Source organism: Chionomys nivalis, chromosome 2 (genome assembly GCF_950005125.1).
Source record: "Chionomys nivalis chromosome 2, mChiNiv1.1, whole genome shotgun sequence".
Classification (NCBI taxonomy): domain Eukaryota; kingdom Metazoa; phylum Chordata; class Mammalia; order Rodentia; family Cricetidae; genus Chionomys; species Chionomys nivalis.
In genome coordinates this window covers 55,357,734-55,377,887 of record NC_080087.1, presented here as the reverse complement: position 1 = coordinate 55,377,887, position 20,154 = coordinate 55,357,734, and the positions used below count along the sequence as shown (strand labels likewise).

The 20,154-nt window shown below is 43.8% G+C and overlaps 1 pseudogene; it reads left to right on the top strand.

The window, feature by feature from the left end:
- Window positions 1-921: 921 nt before the first annotated feature.
- LOC130870227 (ragulator complex protein LAMTOR1-like) lies at window positions 922-1,653 on the top strand (annotated as a pseudogene).
- The last annotated feature ends 18,501 nt before the right edge of the window (window positions 1,654-20,154 follow it).

The window sequence follows — 20,154 nt, the reverse complement described above, 5'->3', positions numbered from 1 at the left end:
TTATGTATGAGTGTTTTGTCTTCATGCATACTAGAAGAAGAAATCTGATCTTGTTAGAGATAGTTGTGAGCCACCAGTGGTTGATGGGAATTGAACTCAGGACCTCTGGAAGAGCAGCTAGTGCTATTAACCACTGAGCCATCTCTCCAGCCCCAAGTGCTCACTCTTAATGACTGAGCTACCTCTCCAGCCCGAGCTGAGGCTTTGATAAAGATGACTACGACAAACAATAGATTTTTCTTCAACATAGATGAAACATTTGTACCTGGAGGAAGTTGTCATCAAGGACTTTCATAAGGAGGAGAGAGATCAATGTCTGGCCTCATGCCAAGCTGCCTTCCTTGTTAGAGGCTAGTACAACTGATGACTTTATGTAAGGTGTTTTGTTTGAGAATAGAACTCACTATGCAGCCAAAGCTAGTCTTGATTTCCCAATCTTCCTGGCTCAGACGTGACAGTTACTAACTAGGTCTACCTCAGATGGTCCGGACACAAGCCTCTGGGAATACCTGTGAGGAGTTACAGAGATTAGGTTAGCCCCTGGTCACATATGGGAGGGATTTCCTAGGCTAGGCTACCCTCGGGCTATCCCCGTGAAAATTGTTTATATTGAGTTAGTTGGAGTAGAAAGACTAACTAAACTGTGGGTGGTGCCACTCCAAGGACTAGGGTCCAGGGCTGAATAAAAAGGAGAAATAGGAACCAGGCATGGTGGCACACGTCTTTAATCCCAGCACTCAAGAGGCAGAGGCACACGGATCTCTGTGAGTTCAAGACCATCCTGGTCTACAGAGTGAGTTCCCAGACAGCTAGGACTGTTACACAAAGAAACCCTGTCTCACAAAAACCAAAAAACAAAAAGCAAAGAAAGAGAGAGAACTAGCTCCTGACGGACGCCGTCCCTCCTCGGCGCCACCTGAGCGCCCGGCCCGACCCCGCCATGGGGTGCTGTTATAGCAGCGAAAACGAGGATTCGGACCAGGATCGGGAGGAACAGAAGCTGTTGCTGAACCCCAGTAGTACCCCCACCAAAGCCCTCAATGGAGCTGAGCCCAACTACAACAGCCTACCTTCAGCTCGCACAGATGAACAGGCCCTGCTTTCTTCTATCCTTGCCAAGACAGCCAGCAACGTCACTGATGTGTCTGCGGCAGACTCCCAGGGCATGGAGTAGCATGAATACATAGACCGGACAAGGCAATACAGTACCCGCTTGGCTGTGCTTAGCAGCAGTCTGACCCATTGGAAGAAGCTGCCCCCGCTGCCATCTCTCACCAGCCAGCCTCACCAAGTGCTGGCCAGCGAGCCCATCCCCTTCTCTGACTTGCAGCAGGTCTCCAGGATAGCTGCTTATGCCTACAGTGCACTTTCTCAGGTCCGTGTGGACGCGAAAGAAGAGCTGGTTGTACAGTTTGGGATCCCGTGAAGAAAGGGGTCCTGGGACAGCTCTTTCCTCCTCTTCATCCTGTCTCCACCCCACCTCTTCTGGCCCCAGCCTCACTGTGGCATTCTACAGTATTTAACTTGCTACTAATCACGGAGAAAAATGTGGAGGAAGAGAATAAGGCTAGAAGCCTGAGCAAGTGAGGACTGAGCAAGGGAGGGAGAACCAGTGGCCACTGGCCTTCAAGTCCTGGCTGGGGTGAGGTTAGGGCCAAGAGGACAGGGCCTGGCACAGTCATTGGGAAGATGGAGATACCACTGTAAGGGTGAACAACGGGAGACCTAGGGGAATCCCCTTTCCACCCTTTCTCTTGGCCTCCAACTCACTCCTGTCCCATTCCCTGACTTGACGCTCATAGGCACCTCACTAGGGATTATGACCAGGGTCTAGATGAGCTTGAATCTGAATTGAGTTTGTATATCTAGCACCCTGGGTTTTTACGTGTTTGGTCTTTTTGTTTTTGTTTGTCACCCCTCGATAAAGGAAGTACATTCAAGAGAGAGAGAGAGAGAGAGAGAGAGAGAGAGAGAGAGAGAGAGAGAACTAAACCTGAGTACCAGTTTTCATCCACGCCTACTTCCCGACACCAGACACGAAGAGACCGGCTATCTCAAGCTCCCGCTGCCATAGCTTCCCCATCGTAATGGAAGTGCCTTGAGCTGTGAGCCAGAAGAGCCCTCTCCTCTCCTCGGCTGTGCCGTCACCTTGAGACAAGTCCTTAAGGCACCTGGCCTCCCAAGAGCTGTGACAGCCAGGTGTGCATCACCACCACGCCCAACTCACCTTAAGCCGCCAGTGCTTATCTGTTATTCCGGAGATCATAAAGCCTTTACGAATTATACAAAATCTTTGAATAATTTGCCTGTGCTTGCTAAATGGAACAGCAAAGCCTGCACGACAGCACATCTTTTTCCCCAAAAGCAGTTCACTCAATATCTTAAGCCCACTGCTCAGAAAAAAAGATTCATTTCAAAAATCTCACCATTTGTTGACGATATACCTAGTTACCCAAGACCTCTGATGGATGTATATGGCAAGATTAATGTTGTTTTCATGACTAACATAATAGTCATTCTGGAGTCAGTGGATTAAGGGGTAATTTTAACGTTTAAGTCTTATTATTTAAAAACCAATTTCTTAACACTGTAGTTACTGCAGTGATTTCTCTGATGGGTCTGGGAAGAGTAAGTTAAAACCTGACCATTAGTCATCATTCTAGATGTCATAAAGAGCATCTGTGACTCAAAGGAAGAGGCATAATGTCAGCATTAACAGTTTAGAGTGAGCTGATTCTAGCCTCATAGATGGCTTCAAGGGACTCAGACCTTCACCTTAGGTGTGGTAGAAAAGTGAGAGAATTATAAAAGGAACCTGAGGTTGGGGCTAGTGAGTAAGCAAAGAAAGTCATTTACTTAAATCTAGTTATTTATAATGAAGAGTCAGTAGATATTGTTGAAATAACAACAAAGGATTTCAAATACATAAACTTAGTTGGTAAAACAGTGGCAGGGTTTTTGACAACACATTTCAATTTTCTATGGCAGTCTTCCACCTCCAGCTCCTGAATGCTGGGACTTCGGATATAAGTTACCTGGATTCCAATTTTAAAAGACCCTCTACTACTAATAAAATGTTACCAACAGCATCATGTCCTAAAGGGAAATCTTTTGTGATAGGAAAATCAATAGATGTAGCATTTTTTCTTTTTTTTTTAACTTTTTGATTATGTGTGTGACTGTGTGTCTATATAACATGTGCATGTGAGTGCAATTACCTTCAAAGGCCAGAAGACGATATTGTATATTCTGGAAATGTCCTGGAACTAGCTCTTGTAGACCAGGCTGGCCTCGAACTCACAGAGATCCGCCTCCCTCTGACTCCCGAGTCCTGGGATTAAAGGCATGCACCACCACCGCCTGGCTTGTGATACATTTTCTTAACTACTGAGCCATCTCACCACCCCAGATGAGGCAGATATCCTGTGGTTCATTTGTTAGTTTAGTTCGCATAGCTGGGGAGCAAATCCAGGATCTTGCTTGTACCATGCAAGCGTTCTGCCACTGAGTCCATCCAGATGCTTGGTTTTATTTTAAGAAATTTCCTTAGTCATTCCAACCTTCGGCATCTGCTACCCTTATCAGTCAGCAGCCACAGACACTGAAGGAAGACCCTCTACGGAGAAAAGATTGTGCTTCACTGAATAATGATGAGCATATTTTAGTTATAAAGTTCTTTAGGAAAAGAAAAGCCAGGTGATAGTGACACCCACCTTTAATCTCAGGACGTCAGAAGCAGAGGCAAGCAGATCTCTGTGAATTTGAGGCCAGACTGGTAATAGAGTGAGTTTCAGGACAACCATAGCTACACAGAGAAACTCTGTCTGGAACTCCTGTCCCCCGAGGGGGAAAAAAAGTTTTCTGTTATTTTGTTTTGTTGGTAGTGTTTGGTGCTGGGGACTAAGTCACCCCAATTTTACAGTAATCTAAGCATATGAGCTACTACTGAACTACGCCTAGAGCCCCCCAAAATTAAGTGGTGACCGCAGTAACAACTTCACCAGAACCTCTTGCAGAACCAGGACTAAGATGGACCAGTACACAAGCCCAGCCACCATCTCCCGCCACCTTCCTTCAGTTCTTTTCTCAAAGTCTCAAAGTTCTTGCCAGCCCCGGAGACAGGTGTGGGTGCCCTGCCTAATTTCCCTAGTGTGGTCACATCTAGGAGCTCTCCCGTCTCTGTTCTGTACCGCTGTTTATCACCTTGATTGGCATGTTGGGGTGAGAGGCAGATTCGAGCCTGTTACAACTTCTGGAGCCAGAACGTCTGCCCCAAAACTCCAGTAACAACAAGTTTATCTTTGAGTTTATGAGTTTTTTTTTTCATTTATTTACTTGTTTGTTTGCTTATTTGTTTTTAGAAACAGGCTCTTAGGGAACTCGGGCTAACCTAGAATTTGTTGTGTAGCTGAGGACGACTAAAATACCAGTTCTCCTGTCTCAGTCGCCTGAGTGCTGGCGTTACTGGCAATGACTACATCTATGTCTTGTAAATGATGTCTGATTGGATAGTGAGGCATGAGTGTGAGCACCGGAGACCTGTCAGAGAGAGACAGCACCTACAGTGGTGCTCAGACCACAGTTACCGTGGGTCACGTGAGCACTGAGTACTCACACACCCATGCCCAGGCCTTAACTTGAGCCAGTACCTTGTTTTGGTGTTGGTGGGAACGCAGCAGACACTACAGTGACTCATCAGGAAAGGGGGTGACTTGTTTTCCCACGCTGGATGGACAGTGTGAAACTGGGCTGTCGTTCATCCGCACCACCCATCCCATGGCTTCTGCACAAACGTTTTCTCCTCGGCTTCTGTTCCTGGACATGAACTGACTGCTCTGGAAATAAACACTCTCACTACGTTTTAACAAGACGAGAGCATGCGCATGGACACTGCAGTTGCAGGCCCAGATTTCTATGTGGTGTGGCAGCCAGGCGCTAAAGCCATAGGCCCCACCTGAGGTGGTCACGTAGCCCTGCAGACAGGCTGTCTCTGCCTAACAAAGGGTCAGGATGTTGTTGCTCCTTTCTCTGTAATTTGAAGGATGCCTTATAGAGATGCTGATTCAAGCCTACGTGACAGCTAGCATACACAGCAGACAGGTAGATGCGGACGTGACAAAACGCCATTCACCTGGTTACCTAGGAGACGGGTCTGGTTTTTTTTTCCCGCTTAGTTTATGTGTTGGTATGAAAGCTGTTTGGATAATAAACTCTGGGAGACCTTCAGGAGAGAAGAAGCCTGAGATGCCCTTCCGTGATGACCGTGTAAGCTGTGTCTGATTATTCCTTCCGACTCCATACCAGTCAAGTTAGGGAAAATAGTTATCTATGTTGGGGCCCACGGGCTCTAACATGCAATAAAGCATAACAGACGGTTATTGAGCTCCTCCCTGGGGTTAGAGTCTATGCCTGAACACTACAGAGCAAATAGTCACAGACTTACAAGTAGAACATGAATTTGAAGATTGTAAAAAGAGTGCTCGGTGATTAGAGTGCTTCACAATCTGCCAAAGGGCCAGCACTGGTTCCTAGCACTCATATGAAATGTCTTATCACCACTGTAACTCCAGTTCAAGGGCATCTGATACCCTCTTCTGACCTCTGTCATCATCCACACTCGGATACGTATAAATAAAAGAAACCTTTTTTAAAAATGGATTGTGAAAAGAAAAGGTAAATAAAATAAAGATTATCTCATCAAACATTTTGATCCCTAGTATACACACATACATACACACATATACACACTCATATCCATACACGCACATACAAACATATACACACACACATATATATACATCCATACATGCACATACATACAATATACAAACACACACATATATATACACATATCCATACATGCACATACAAACATATACAAACACACACACACATATATATATACACACATCCATACATGCACATACACACAATATACAAACATGCATACACATGCACACGCGCGCTCTCCACTGTAGGGGATGGAAGAAACCCCGACTGAATGAAGTCCTTAGTGAATGTGTATTGTTGACGTGGGCACAACCATGTCAATGACTTGAGTACATCAGTCCACTGGGAACAGCAAAGCCCTCCTGGGTGAGGCTCAGAGGGATGGCAAAGCCATCCCCCCAGGGTCCGAGCGTGAGCAAGTGCCCAGTGTGTACAAATACTAGCAAGTGCAGGTTCCTCCTCCCGGATTTCCCACCCTGAGACTGCTCAGCTACAGAAACCTGCTACCGAGACGAGCTAACCCCTCCCCTTGCGTTGTGCCTGACACACACACTGAGGTTCCAGGCTTTATAGGTAGCAGACCACTCAATCAGCATCTGCACACCCTAGCCCTTGACCCCAGCTTTTATGCACATGCGTCTATGTCCTTTCTTCTTTTCCTTGCCACCCCAAGACAGGGTTCCAGACCCAAGCCTCTCAGCACATGGACTCTGGTAGTTCAGATATGTATATTTTCCAGCTTCTAATGGGTCAGCTTATTCTTCAACTTTATGATGGTTTGAAAGCTATACTCACTCAGGAGAAACTCTACTTGGACTTTTTATCTCGTCCAGTACTAGAGATATGCAGCATCATAATTACGGGTGCTATATTAAACATGGGGTTTTTTATGTCTGTTTTGTTTTGATTATAAAGTTTAGCTAACAATGCATTTGTTGGTAGCTAAGTCAAAGGAGCTTCTTTTTTTTATTTTTTTATTTTTTTAAAGGAGCTTCTTTACATGTGATACAAAGCAGGCATAGATAAGCCGGACATTGGTGGCGCACGCCTTTAATCCCAGCACTCGGGAGGTAGAGGCAGGTGGATCTCTGGGAGTTCGAGACCAGCCTGGTCTACAAGAGCTAGTTCTGGGACAGGCACCAAAGCTACAGAGAAACCCTGTCTCGAAAAACAAAAAAAACAAACAAACAAAAGCAGGCATAGATAAGTCTACCCAGATAACATGTAGTAACAGACATTACTTTTTTATTGAAATGGAGTCTCTATGACTGCCAGGGTGGTCTCAAACTCATGGAATTTTTCTTTTTTCTTTCTTTCTTTTTTTTTTTTTTTTTTTTTTGATTTTTGATACAGGGTTTCTCCATAGCTTTTGGTTCCTGTCCTGGAACTAGCTCTTGTAGACCAGGCTGGCTTTGAACTCACAGAGATCCACCTGCCCTCCCGAGTGCTGGGATTAAAGGCGTGTGCCAACACCGCCCGGCTACTCATGGAATTTTGTGAGCCTAGTTCCTCAGCCTCCCGGGTACCTGAGAATAGGAGCTGTGCATTTATATAATCATCTGATTGATCATGTGTAAATCCATTTATGAACTTCATTCACAGAAACACGTAGACTAGTGTCCAGTAAAAGCTTCATGACAGTTAAATCACTATACTGTGACAGCCAAGTTGGCTTTGAGGATGCGAGTGGCTGCCTGGTGGGATAACGCCACCCGTTGGAGGCGAGGCCTTTCTAGCAGTACTAGAGAAGGGACAGTGACAGTAAGAAAATGCAGCCGGGCTGTGGAGGCAGAGGCAGGCGATCTCTGTGAGTTCGAGGCCAGCCTGGTCTACAGAGTGAGTTCCAGCTACAGAGAAGTGCTACTGTCTCAAAGCACCAAAAAAAAAGAAAGAAAGAAAGAAAGAAAGAAAGAAAGAAAGAAAGAAAGAAAGAAAGAAAGAAAGAAAGAAAAGAAAACGTGCTGGACAGTGATGGCTCATGCCTTTAATCCCAGCCCTCGGGAGGCCGAGACAGGAAGATCCCCTTTCAAGGCCACCCTCATCCACACAGATTGAGGAAATGTTATGAAGTTGGAACTCTCAGCTCAAGACACAGGAAAAGCTAAAACTGAAAAGAACTGACTTTATAGTATGGACTTCCTCAAGTAAATAGTCATCATGTAATAAAACATCTTAAAGGGCTGAAATGTACCTCAGTCGTAGAGAACCTGCCTAGCAAAAATAGTGAAATATCATTGGGAAATTATTCAATGAATAAGGGACTTTATATACAAATCCAGATTGAATACCCACACTCATGTGGGAGAAGTAACTGCTGTTAGCTATTTGGTGTGTATCATCCAATTTTTCTTTTAAAAATGTATGTGTGTCTTAGGACACACCATGACCAAAGCAACTTGGGGAGGAAAGGGTTTCTTTGGCTTACATGTTCCTGTCACACTCTATCCTGAAGGAAAGTTAGAACAGGAACTTAACAGGTCAGAGATCTCGAGGTAGGAGCTGATGCAGAAGCCATGGAGTGGTGCTGCTTATTAAAGAACATGGCTGATAACGGGGGTCCTCATTCTGAATTCTAAATTAAGGCATATTTGCCCAATTTATCATGTGCAGGGCCAGAAAACCGCATGCTTCCTGTCAAAGGACAGCCTCTTTTCTTGAAAGCCTTCTCAAGCAGGCTGGAGGCCACCAGGCCTAGGGAGGAGGGCACTGAGTGGAACCGACTACCACCTCCTCCCCCAGTTGGCTAATCGGTTGCTGGGAGAGCCAGAACAGCGAGCCAGGTGTGGTAGGTAGCTGTAGTTCCTTCACAGGAAAAGAAACATCTCTCATTCCTTGAGAAGAGATAAACACTGTGAAGTTCACTTGTTAAAAGGGGAGTGTTGTTTCTTTGCTAAAGCTAATGCATGTTTTTAGGATAAATGTGTAAAATCAAATGGATAGATTCAGAGCCTACATTCTGCACCTTCATGTTCTTCTCCAATGTGAAATAAACCCTCCCAATAACTGTGAACCCTCAACTCTTTCTAACACCAACCCTTAAGTCCAAAGTCTCATCTAACTCAGATGGGGAATAATAAATAAGTACTAAGTAATGAAGGAGTGAGACTCAAAGCATGCTTCATCTCGAAGTAAATTCTCTTTCCCACCAAGAGCTTGTGGAACTAACGTTCCTGCTTTCTGAAATCCACTGGTGTGATAGGCATAGGACCCACACCTCCTTCATAGCAAAATGAAGTCAGAAAGAAACAGATTCCGAGTGGCCGAAAAGGGAACAGGGTAAGCAATACGAAACCAAAGCTGGAAATCTGCTTTGACTTTGTGTCCCACCCACCTGGTACACTGTGTAGGAAGTTGGCTCCCCGAGGTGTTGTGCTGCAGTGCATTCAGACACACAGTAGCTGCTGCAGGTGGGAGTCTCCAGGAAGTATCAGAGAATTGTGCCTGCAGCAGTTACAGGCCAGCATCCGACACCAATGGTTCCCAGTCATGGGAGCAGCCGGTCCAATCCAGGATGCTACAGTAAGCGTGGCTCTGGGCTATCTGATACAGCATTTAACAGATAGGTGGAGGCAACTTTGTACCAAATTTATGAGCTCTGTGCAATGGCAGAATTATCACAGCAACTGCTAACACTGCATAGCTCCTCGGAGCTGCCTCCCAACCACACCTAGCTTAAACCATGGCTTAAGTCAGCCAAAGAGCATTGTGCTGGAATTAAGGGCAGACTTCCAAGATCAGGGGCAACAAGTTCATGGACAGAGCCCTGTCTAGTCCCCCCAAATCACTCAGCCTCCCTCAAACTTTGGGCTTAAGGAAGGCAGCTTTGAGATCCCAGCAATGAGCCAGGCATTCGTGGGGTATGCCTGAAATCCCACCTACTTGGAAGGTGGGCCATGTGTAGGGAGGGGGATACTTAAACTCAGGAGCTTGGAACCAGCCTGGACAATATCACAAGACCTTGTCTCTAGAAAATAACAAGCCAGGCAATGATGGGTCTTTAATCTCAGCATGCGGGGGAGGCAGAGGCACGAGGAATCTGTGAGTTCAAGGTCAGTCTGGTCTACAAAGCAAGTTCCAGGACAGCCAGGACTGTTTCACAGAGAAACCCTGTCTCTCTCTCTCACACACACCTCCCTCAGAAAAAAAGAAGAAAAGAACAAGGAAACGTTCTGAAATGTCTTTGGAGTGCTGAAGAACGACAGCAGACTTGCTTCTAGCCACATTCCTTATATCTCCCTACTCCTTGTGCATGTGAGAACACATCTCTCCTCATTCGTACCAGCTGAAAAATCCTTCAAATCTTGGAATTCTGGGTCCTTTTTCATCATGATTTCCACTGTTACATCATTTTCCTCTCACTGTATTGTGTGGGGTTAAAAGAAAGAAAGTTAGATGGCTCAGTGGTTAAGAGCAATGGCTCCTCTTTCAGAGAACCCCAATTTCAGAGATTCCCAGTACAGACGTGGTGGCTCACAACCATCTGTGACCCCAGCTACAGAGGATCCAACAACACCCTTGGCCTCCCTGAACACCAGGCACACATGTGGTATACAGACAAATATGCAAGCACAACACCCACACACATGAAACACAAAAAAAGAGAGGAGCCATAGAAGTAGACATGATGGGGGGCGGGCGCAAAGGCAGGAATATGTGAGTTTGAAGCTAGCCAAGGGCCAGTGAGCTGGCTCAATGGTATGAACGCTTGTTGCACAAGTGTGATGGCTAACCCCCAAAAGTTATCTACTGATTTCTGTATTTGTCCATGACGTCCGCATATGTGTGTGCATACACACAAACACACACAAATGGTAAATAAAATTAGAAAGAAGCCTGCCTATGCTACATAATGGAATAGTATCATCTCAAAAAAATAATAAATAAATAAAACACAGAAGTTACATTAGAAATGTCTTCTGCCAGGCAAAGGCCTGAGGATCACACGTTTTAGGCCAGCCTGGGCTACATAGTGAATCTATCTCAAAAAAACAATGGCTGGAGTATAGGTCAGTGGAGCACTTGCCGAGCACGTGCAAGCGCATGCCTCAGGACTGCAAGAGCAGAAAAGAAAGGGAAAAAAAGCAGCAGAATCCAACTATATGATGATCAGTCACAGGAATTACAAAAGGAGTCTATGAGCTCAGCAAGCAGGTTTCAGTGTAGTTTGTTCAGGACGAAAGGACCTCAGCAGAACAAGTGATGGCACAGCCAGGCACAGTCACTTCCCATTTGGTTATTGTTGTTTACATTTCTTTGTTGAGCCCACATTTCCATAGCCCTTTTCACAGGTAAATTCACTTCTGCTTCATGGTGAAGACAGGCAAAGGCCACCCATACAGGCAACCAACTTGTCTGTTTTCTTGTCTTACATGATTATGTCTACCACCGTGTCTTGATTTATAAGCAAAACCTACAAAAATAAATGTTTTGTGGTTCATCTAAAAAATAGCACAGAAATATTACTGTTATTTTTGGTGAATAAAATCAATTTTGTATAGTTTATTTCAATCTAAATAAAATATGAACTTTGTTTAAATTTCAAAAAAAAGAAATGTCTTTTGTCATATAATTTAGTTCATAACTCTTAAATTTAAAACTCTTTCCTTTGCTACTTGTCAGAGGAGAGATAACCTTAATCCCAGTTTCCAATATCTTCTTTTATTAAAATTGCCTTTATGCCACGTTTCTACCAACATTCTGATCACTGGTCATGACCAGTCATTCCCATTACAACTGTCTTCTGAGTCCTCACCAGGACTACCCTAACTCAACCAGGGACTTTTCCAACCTACCTTCCCAAGTCTCGAACCTCTAACCTCTAGTAAGCCAACTGGTCTACCACTAAGCCCCTGTGTCTCAGTTTCTATACTTAGGAACTAAAACAGTGCCATATATAAGTATTTGATAAATATTTGTTGAATGAACAGATGGTTAAATTAATCAGTTAATTAACTAGATAAGAATTAACTCACTAATTTATGAATAAATAAAAGTCATACCCCAACCTTAGCGTATTCTAGTCAGCTGGGAGGAACCAACAAAAAGAACCCAGAGGCCTAAGTTTGCATGTTAGTTTTAACTATCTAAGATTTTGGAACCAACAACAGAGGTCAGGAGCTCTTCATCCAACCCCTCAGTGTGCCCTCCAGTGCTCACAGTCTTGAAATTCTATTTCATTATGGGATGTCTATGAATGCAGGTTCTGCATTGAACACATAGCCATACCTGCGTGCCTTGGTAATTCTGGTCTGTAGGCTCCTGGGCTTTTGTGGGGAAACCTTCTCTGAGCCTGCACAACTTGGCAGTGGGAAGGAAAATCCAACTGATTCTGTCTTCGGGAATTTTCAGGAGCTGTGCAGGACTCTGAGTTTGGGTAGCTGCATTCGCCTTTCCTTTGTATTTTCCCCCTTTATTTAAGGATTAGAATGTCTGTATTACAGGGCTTGTCATGCAATAGAAGATACAGAACAGAACATATATGACAAGAGGAAAGTCCTTTATCCGCATCCTGGGTGATGCCACACCTTAGTTGCTAAAGATCCTACTGCTGGGAACTGTCGGCAACTCCCCATCTCACACTTCAGATTTCAGGCCTGTCAAGTTAAGCAACATAGGACTTCGCACAAGAGCCCTGAATACAGATGAGTTATGACTAACTTTTATGTGGGTCACCAAGGTTTATGAAAGGAATATGAGTTCATACAAGAAGACGGGAATCACTCCTCCCTGTAAAACTCCTCCACTGTAATTTGAGGGTGGAAAGGAAATAAAGCAACACTAGGATTATTTGGAAAATCAAAGCTAAATTATTACAATGTTTCATTTAAATAATTGTCTACAAAAGTTTTTTTTAGAGGGGATCTTGTTATGGAGCCTAGGTTCCCCTTACCTCAGCCTCCCATGTGCTGGAATTACAGGCATATACCACCATCATGATTAGCCCACAACTGCTTTGTGGGTGGAGCCAGAGGTTGACTTTGGATGTCTTCGTCAGTTACTCTCTACCTCATTGAAACAGGGCCTCTCACTGAACCTGGAGCTCACTAATTCTGCCATAGTAGCTGGTGAACAAGATCCCAGGATCCTATTGCCCCCTCCGCCAGCAGTGGGATTACAAGCAGGGACCACATCTCCATTCCTGGCTTTTATGTGGGTGCTAGGAATACAAACTCAGGCCTTTTCATTTTCATGGCAAGAAATTTACCAGCAGTACCATTGCCCCAGACCCATATTTAATTTTTTAAAATGAAAATTAAAAGGTTAGGGCCTGGAGAAATGGTGGCTCAGAGGTTAAGAGCATTGACTACTCTTCCTAGAGGTACTGAGTTCAATTCCCAGCAACCAGAGCACTAACTGCTCTTCCTAGAGGTACTAAGTTCAATCCCCAGCAACCACATTCATCTATATAATGAGATCTGATGCCCTCTTCTGGGGTGCAGGCAAACATGCAGACAGAACACTGCATAATAAATAAGCCTTAAGAAATTAAAAGGTTGGGGGCTGGAGAGATGGCTCAGTGGTTAAGAGCATTGCCTGCTCTTCCAAAGGTCCTGAGTTCAATTCCCAGCAACCACATGGTGGCTCACAACCATCTGTAAAGAGGTCTGGCACCCTCTTCTGGCCTTCAGGCATACACACAGACAGAATATTGTATACATAATAAATAAATAAATATTTAAAAAAAAAAAGAAATTAAAAGGTTAATTTGGAAAGATGAAATAACAATATTTGAAAGTAAATAAAAAAATTTTCAAGTAAACCTGGAAAAGATTATGATGAATGAGGTAAACCAGACCCAGAAACACAAATTCTAAGTATTCTTTCATCTGTAGTTCTGTCTTAATTAGGGTTTCTTTTGCTGTGGAGAGACACCATGATCACAGCAACTCTTCCAAAAGAAAGTATTTAATTGAGGTGACTCCATATAGTTTCAGAAGTTCAGGCCATTATCATCATGGCAGGGAGCATGGCAGTGTGAAGGCAGACATTATATCTACATCTAGCTACATCGTGATCTGACGGCAACAGGAAGTGGACTGAGTGTCACACTGAGTGAAGCTTGGGCAAAAGAGACCTCAAAGTCCGCCCCTTAATGGCATACTTCCTCCAACAAGGTCATCCCTACTTCAACAAGGCCACATCTCCTGACAGTGACATTCATTTGGGGGGCTCTTTTCTTTTACACCACCACAAGTCCTAGCTCCCTATCTTCAGATGTGAGTATATAACCTGGAGTAGCTGCCCAAACAAGGAAAGTAAAATGGGCCCATGGAGGTGGAGGAACACTAGAGAGGGGATTGAAGCCTTACTTGGGAAGGGGAAGGTATATCCGTAGAGAAGGGGAGAGAGGAGGAGGAAAATAACACTAAGGATGTTTGAAAAGGCCATAGGGAATCATAGCATTTTTACTTCCTTAGAATTATTTATAATACACCTAAGTGGGTGTGTGTGGGTGTGTGCATTCACACATACACACACAAACACACACATATTTTTAAGTAAAGTTATGCCACTTGGGCTAACAATGCTTCCTACAAGAGCCATAGAATACCTAATAGAAACCGTAGCTAGTACCAGGCGTGAGCAACCTTTTTTGAGGTTGGTCAGGGGACTCCAAGAGACTCTTAAAACAATATAGGATATTGCTATTGCCCTTAGTTGCCTCCCAGAGGTTGAAGTTAATAGACACCATGCCCTTCAGACACAGAACTCAAGCTATATCTGACCTGAAAGCCTCCTCTATGAGGACCAGAAGGCACTATGTAAACTGCCAAGGGAGGGAAACAACCAAGCGTACTGCCTGGCTGTGATGTCTATGAACCACAAGGACCGGTATAGCAAGATATCCCTAAAAGGTGTATGTAGTTGTTTTGTTTTGTTTTGTTTTGTTTTACACTGTGGGGGCCCACCACCCAACTCCCAAATAGTCTTGCTTATAAATGCCCTGCCTTAGCTTGGCTTATTTCTAGCCAGCTTTTCTAAACTTAAATTATCCCATCTACCTTTGGCCTCTGGGCTTTTACCTTTCTCTATTCTCTATTTCTTCCTTTCCTTCTTACTCTGGCTGATTGTGTGACAGGGTGGCTGGTCCCTGTTGTCCTCCTCCTCTCTATCTCTCGCTCCTTCCCCTTCTCTTCTTCTGTTTATTCTCTCTGCCTGGCAGCCCCGCCTATCCCTCTCCTACCTAGCTATTGGCCATTAAGCTCTTTATTAGACCAATTAGGTGTTAGACAGGCAAAGTAAGACAGCTTTAAAGAGTTAAACAAGCCATGCAGTGGTGCTGCATGCCTTTAATCCCAGCACTCAGGGAGGCAGAAGCAGGGGTATCTCTGTGAGTTCAAGGCCAGTCTGGTCTACAGAGCCAGTTCCAGGACTGGCCCCAAAGCTACTGAGAAACCCTGTCTTGAAAAAAAATGTTAAACAAATACAACATAAAAGAATGCAACACATTGTTGCATCATTAAACAAATATTCCACAGCATAAATGAATGTAACACATCTTCAATTACTATTCCACATTAACAGTGGTGCTCATATCTTGGTAGTAGCCAGCTGCTCTCTAGTTGGGCTTAAAACCTGCTTAATAGAAGAGAAATCATGCCAGGTACTGAAATCTAACCAACTACTTGGGGCTGGTGGTCATAGGGCTTAGAGGAGAACCGACTACCAACATTTCACTAAACCACTAACTACATTCTAAATACTTACCCTTATACCACAGATAAGTATAATTGTCATCTGTCATCAAAGAAGCTTTTCCTTGCAAAAGATGGAGACTATTATAAAAAAAACAAAACAGCAACAACAAAGAAAACACTGCTGGTCAAAATGCAGAAGAGCAAACTGATCCAGGGGTACCTAGTACTCATAGGTACATCTACAAGACAACTCCTTTAATCCCAGCACTTGGGAGGCAGAAGCAGGTGGATTTTTGTTTCAGGCCAGTCTGGTCCACACAGCAAGTTCCAGAATAGTCAGGGCTACTTAGAGAAACCATATTGCATAAAAACAACAAAACAAAATGAACAAACACAAAACAATCTACAGTACAACTCCTGCCTCTAAGGCCCAAAGACATCACGTAATGGGGCAGAATGATTGTAAACACCAAAGAACCCAGAAGTCTTCTACGAGAATGTTCCTCTGAGAAATGACAAGGAAGCTACACCCTCATGATACATCAACAATATGACTGCCTAAGCAAGGTCTGTACAATGACAATGTAACACCAATGGACACAATAACATGGGAGGGGAAATCTCACAAGACCCCACATCTAAACAAAGAACAACAGGCAACTAAGGACCGCTAAGAGAGGGAGAAAGAGCCCCCTAATTGGTTATCCACTATCTAGCAATAAGCTCTGAAATCATAAACATACAAACAACACCAAATGGGCTCAGCATTTCACATTTATGCATATGTGAAAATACAGTTGAAGAAAAAGAAGCTATGAATTTGACAGGGAGTAAGGAAAGAACATGGAAGGGGTGGGGAGGAGAAAAGGAAGGTGTGAGATTATGTTATTATACTTTAATTAATTAACTAATTTAATTTTTCTTAAAGTTGAGCTTTAGAGGGCTTTGGGTATAGCTTAGTGGTAAAGCACTTCCCCTGGGTTTGATCCATGATGCAGCAAAAATAAATATATAAGCAAATCTACTAGTCAATTAATTAAAGCAATAACTAGATAAACTTAAGTGATTTCTGTAAACATTATTTTTCTTAGAAAAGTGTGCTTTTTTAAGATTTTTTTTTTTTTTTTTTTTTTTTTTTGGTTTTTCGAGACAGGGTTTCTCTGTGGTTTTGGAGCCTGTCCTGGAACTAGCTCTGTAGACCAGGCTGGTCTCGAACTCACAGAGATCCGCCTGCCTCTGCCTCCCAAGTGCTGGGATTAAAGGCGTGCACCACCACCGCCCGGCCAAGATTTATTTTTAGACCCAAGATTGTGGCAGCAGTGGTCTGTGTGCCCTGGTCTCCCTACCGCTGGGGCATGGACCCAGGGAGTGGAGGGTTCAGCTCTCGCATGGAAGAGAGCTACTGCATGTTGGCATGAATATGCTCAGTGTTTCCCTGAAATCCCACAGCTGAGAGCAATAGAGACCTGAGTTACATACCTGTTCCTAACTCCACATCAGGACCAAGTTCCTTCTCTGGGGAGATGGTAGCCATACCTTCTTCTATAACCCTCATCTAACCCAGTCAGAGCCCACTTCTGACTGACCATAAAGATGAGTGAAAAAGAACCTCACCAAGGCAACCCGGTCCTCAACGCTGGTTTGGAGCATTTTTCTGTGAGTATAAATGTTTTTCCTGATATGTGTATGTGCACCCCATGTGTGTCTTGTGCCTTAGTCTATTGCTGTGACTAGACACCGTGACCAAGACAACTTTTATAAAAGAAAGCATTTAATTGGGGGCTTGCTTTCGGTGTCAAAGGTTTAGTCCATCATGGCAGGAAGCATGACGCTGGAGCAGTAGCTGAAAGGTATCTACTGATCCATAGGCAGAGAGAGAAAGACCACTGGGCCTGGCATGGGCTTTTCAAACCTCAAAGCCCGACCCTAAGGCGTAGGTCCTCCAGCAAGGCCATACCTCCTAATCCTTCCAAAGAACTCTACTCTTTACTCTTGACTAAACTTTCAAATATATGAGCTTGGGGGCCATTATTCTTATTAAAACCAGCACAGGAGGTCAGCGGGCATCCGGTCTCCTGGAACCGGAGTTACAGTTGGTTGTGAGCCACCAGGTCAGTGCTGGGAATGGAACTCGAGTCCTCTCCAACAGCAGCAAATGCTCCTAAAGGCTGCGGCCACCTGCCCAGTCCAGTTTATGTTCTTTAAGGATAAATGAAAGCGTTGTTAATTGTAAAACAGCTTATAGAATGTCTAAGTGAATGGAAAATCTTTTCAAATTTTGCTCTGGATATAAAACTTACTAAACAATATCGTGGCCGGGCGGTGGTGGCGCACGCCTTTAATCCCAGCACTTGGGAGGCAGAGGCAGGTGAATCTCTGTGAGTTCGAGACCAGCCTGGTCTACAAGAGCTAGTTCCAGGACAGGCTCCAAAGCCACAGAGAAACCCTGTCTCAAAAAACCAAAAAAAACAAAAAACAAAAACAAAAACAAAAAAACAAAACAAAACAAAACAAAAAAACAATATCGTAACTTCATTATTCAGCATAGAGAAGTATTAAACAGCTATACATAGTTACTCATAAAATTCTAGCTTTTAATTACACATAACAGAAATAATTTATCTTCCACTATGATGATAATTTTCATTGGTATCTATCTTTCTTGTGTAAGTATTTAATAATTGTAAACAATGTCACAAACACACAGCCTTTATATCAGAATTGAATTGAAATTCACTTCAAAAAATGAAAAATACTACTTTTTATTGTTTTGTTTTTTTTTATTTTCATATTTGAGGTCAGGTCTCATTCTAGCTGACCTGGAAATGACTGTATAGGCCAGACTGGCCTTGAACTCATGGTAATCCTCTTTTCTCGGTCTCCTGAATGCTGGAATTATAGGCATGAGACATCACATTCAGCAAAAGCTTATATATATATATATATATATATATATATATATATATATATATTCATTAACCTTTTATATTTTGAAATAGGGTCTTTCTCTTTTTATTATTATTATTATTATTATTATTTTTTGTGGCAGCACTCTACCACAAAGCTATAGTTTCCGGCCTTCTCTGAGCCTAAGTTGTTCAGGTGACCATTAGGGGTTTCCTGCCTCAGCTCCCCAAGCAGCCGGAATACAAGGTAGTTCACACCAGGCTTCTGAGGTTCAATTTGAGGAGTGGCTATTCTTTTTCAATTACATTTTTAGGGGATGAGGTGAAGAAGTGGGCATGGCATGGCATGTGTGTTGCTGTCGGAGGACAACAGGAGTCTGCTCTCTCTTGCACTGTGGAGAGCCAGGGATCAAACTTCTCTCCGGACTTGGTGGCCACACTTACTTTCTGGCTGAGCTATCTCATTGGTCCTTGGGACAGGTTTTTTGTTTTTGTTTCTGTTTTTTATTTGTTTGTTTGTTTTGTTTTAAGACAGGGTCACTTTATGCAGCCCTAACTGTCTTGGAACTCACTTTGTAACTGGGCTAGTCTTGAACTCACAGAGATTCTCCTGCCTCTGCCTCTCTACTAAAGGTGTTTGCCACCATGCCTGGCTCTTGAAAAGTTTTTGATGGAGTATCCCCAATGATTGCTTCATGAAAACTTCATGTCTACCAGTGACACAGAAAGACTAGGGAAGGTTTGAGAGTCTGAAGTTTAAGCTACGGCTTTTAAAGTCTGCAGGGGACAAGAGAGATGGCTCAGCTGTTAAGAGCTTTCCCTGAGGTTCCAGAAGACTGTCTAGGAAGAGTGGATCACAACCGCCTGTAACTCAGTTCCCAAGGGTCTTATGCCCTCTTCTGGCCTCCACAGGCTCCTGCACACACATCATCCACGTACACAGACACACCTGCCGCATTCACTCCCATAAATACAGCACAAAAGTAAAAATCAAAATAAATCTTTTTTTTTCTTTTTTGAGACAGATATCCCTGGCTACCCTTGAACTCACTCCATAAACCAGGCTGGCCTTGAACTCAGAGATTCGCCTAATCTCTGCTGCCCAAGGACTGGGATTAAAGATGTGTGCCGTCACCACCACCCAGCCAAAACATTTTTCTTAGAACTGTGCTTCAAGAATTAACAACCCTAACCAGTTATATGCTGGCTCATGCTACTCTCACCCCCGAGAGTGGGTTTTTCTGTGTAGCACTTGGTTGTCCTGGAACTCATTCTGTAGATCAAGCTGGCCTCAAACTCCGGAGAGATCCACCTGCCTCTGCCTCCCAAGCACTGGTCGCTGGTTCATATTGAGCTACATATTTTTCTCCGCTCCCCTCCCATCCTCCTCCCTGCCGTTCAACCCTCTCCCATGATCCCCATGCTCCCAATTTACTCAGGAGATCTTGTCTTTTTCTACCTCTCATGTAGATTAGATCCATGTATGTCTCTCTTAGGGTCCTCATTGTTGTCTAGGTTCTCTGGGGTTGTGAATGGGTAGGCTGGTTTCTCCTGCTTTATGTCTAAAAGGGTGGCTCATGGTTTTAATGCCAATGTTTGGGGGGCAGAAGCAGGCCTATCACTGCAAACTTGAGGCAAACCAGGGCTACAAAGTGAGACCTGTGTAGAAAAAGAAATGAGGAGAGGGAAGGCGAGGCCGGGGCTACAGTTCAGTAGTAGAATACAGGTAGTACTTAGCATGTTGGTAGCAATGGATTTAATTGCTTGTGTTTCAACCAAATGTTGCAAACTGTATAACAAGTGCTAACTTTAAACAGAAATAAAAGCTCCTATCTTCAATCCTGAATGCACCCTACCTACCATCTATGTATCCTACCTTC